Raw genomic sequence first — 2,912 nt, 5'->3', positions numbered from 1 at the left:
AAACTTCTTGAGAGTGATAGAAGGAAACTTCTTGAGAGTATTAAGAAACTTCTTAAGTGTATTATATGAAACTTTTTGAGATTATTAGAAGAAACTTTTTGAGAGTATTAAGAAATATCTTGAGAGTAATATAAGAAATTTCTTGAGAGAGTTCAGTATGATAAGAGACTTCTTGAGAGTATTATCAGAAATTTCTTAAGAGAGTACAGTATTATAAGAAAATTCTTGAGAGTATTATAAGAGACTGCTTGAGAGTATTGTACACTGTTTCATTCTTTTAAAGTTTGTCTGTCACTCACTCGCATTTTTTACCAGAGAAAAAGTTCGATCTTCTTGAGTTTCTCTCTTTTTTTTTATTTTATCTGTTTATTAAGAGTAAGAGAAGGCAAGCTTTTGCAAGTACTTTGCTTTTGAGATACAGAAATATCAAGTATACCTATTAATATCTAGTTTTACAATTCTCTCTCTCTCTCTCTCTCTCTCCTCTCTCTCTCTCTCTCTCTCACACACACACACACAAAACATTTACCTAAAAATAATAAGCAGAATTTGTACATTCGACGAGAATGAAGTATTGGTAAAGCAAAAATAACCGTATATTTTCTAGTACTCTCTCTCTCTCTCCTCTCTCTCTCTCTCTCTCTCTTGAAACATTTACCAAAAAATAGCAAAATAAGTCTAGAATTTGTATATCCAACGGGAATGGAAGACTGGTGAAGCATATTCTATAATCGTATATTTTTTTTAGTAATCTCTCTCTCTCTCTCTCTCTCTCTCTCTCTCTCTCTCTCTCTCATGGAAGTTGCTGACCATCGTTTCAATAGATGAAATGCCTCTTAAACGCCGTTATTCGAAATCGTAATTTCCCCTTTCATTTTGCGATTCGTATTTGTTTTGAGTCGTCCGTCTCGTCATATCGAAGTGTGTGCCAAACAAGCACACTGTCGCTACTCTTAATTGGCTGTTATTTACCCAGGAATTGGCTCCATTTACAGGTGGCATTAGAGCGGGTCACGAAATGATGGTGGAACAAGGGTCCTCGCTGATTCTTCTTCTTCTTCTTCTTCTTCTTCTTCTTCTTCTTCTTCTTCTTCTTCTTCTTCTTCTTCTCAAGCTTTATTTGGATTCATGAATTTTTGGAAAGTTAGAAAAAATAATTTTGGGAGATTCAAGAAAGGAATTTTTTGAAAGGAAAAAAAAAATAATTTGGGTAAATATAAATAAGGAGTTTTGGGGAAGTTAAGAAAATGAATATAGGGACGGTTAGGTAAAGGAATTTCGAGAAATTTAAAATTGAGGGAATTTTGGGGAAGTTCAAAAAAATAAATTTTGAGAAAATTAAAAATAAGGAATTTTATGGAAGTTGGAAAAAATGTTGGGCTGGTAACTGGAGGTAAGGAGGGAGGTCAAGTAGAAGGCTAAAAGGGGGGTCGGGGGCTCATCTGGGGCCGACATAATGTTAAAAAGGTCTTACAGTAATACTTAGTGTACTGCTTGAGGTGAAGTGACGATACTAATCTCCTGCGAAGTCTCCTCTCAGATGAGATCTTGTACAGTTGGTCTTTTGCTTTAATGTAGATCACGAAATATCTTTTTTTTCTAATATTTTATATATGATATATTTCTTACATTCCATTTTTCATCTTTATGTGATTATGACGTGAAAAAGACAACTTTCTTTCTATATAATTGTAATTTTCTTCTGTTGAATAGGGGAAAGAAATTGCTATTGTAGTCTTTTGATAATAATTACAGTTTTCTAATGTTTTTTTTTTTTCCAACAAAAAAAAGACTTTTGTATAATTTAACAGTCTTTATATTTCAAACATTAAAGATCTGTTACTTCATGAAATGATTTCAATTTAGAAAATTTTGTCACATCTCAATAAATAAGATTGAAGCTGTTACAAAAATAATTTTCTTTCCAAACTGTTATGTATCGAACGGTACGTTTTGCAGTCTTCGTTCTTTTTGCCAATAAGAAAACGCCAAATACGACAAAACCGCATAGCTCTTTCCATTTCAGTCTTGAAGAGAACAAATAAAATAAAGAATAAGAGTATTATAGCCAAACCACAATGTTTAGAGTTCTGATGCCCTATTGGAAACGTCCCTACCTGGCGTTCTGTCGAACTGAGGTTCGAGTCCTGCTCAAGCTCGATAGTTTCTCAACATCCTTGTGATTTAAGAATTGTGTGTTTGGGGTAGCCCATAGGTCTACCTGCTGAGTCATCAACAGCCATTGACAGGGCCTCCCTGGTCCTATTTAGGTGGAGAATGGCCTTGGGCGCTGATCATATATATATATATATATATATATATATTTATATATATATGTGTGTGTGTGTGTGTGTGTGTGTGTATGTGTGTGTGTGTATGTTATATATAGTTAGTCTCTAGGGCATTGTCTAGCTAGGTAGGGCAATGTCCCTATCCCTTGCCACTACCATTCATAAGCGGCCTTTAACCCTTTTGGAATATTATTTATTTAAAAACTCATCAATCAGTGAATCTCCCTTTGAAGTAATTTATCTATGCATACAGAACTGTTTGTTTTGTATTCAAAACCCGTCATTAATAATACCTCCTTAGCCACAATGTTCTCATCTCAATCATTAAGAGACCTTCCAGTTCTGTTTCTTTTGAAATATTTCTTTGTGAAACTGGTCTTCTGCGTCGTTTTCCAATGACCATTGTTAGCGGCGGGAGAGTTCCTCGAACCGGAAATTTCTTTGAATACAAGATCAATTTACTTTCTTTTAATAATGAGAGAATTAAAGGGTTTTCCTTCGCGTTGATGAAAGAAATTCTCAAACCATTAGTGGAACACGCCAGCGTGTGTGTCTGTGTGTGTGAGAGAGAGAGAGAGAGAGAGAGAGAGAGAGAGAGAGAGAGAGGTTAATCGGAAGGGG

Source organism: Palaemon carinicauda, chromosome 7 (genome assembly GCF_036898095.1).
Source record: "Palaemon carinicauda isolate YSFRI2023 chromosome 7, ASM3689809v2, whole genome shotgun sequence".
Lineage (NCBI taxonomy): Eukaryota > Metazoa > Arthropoda > Malacostraca > Decapoda > Palaemonidae > Palaemon > Palaemon carinicauda.
This window is presented reverse-complemented; position numbering follows the sequence as displayed.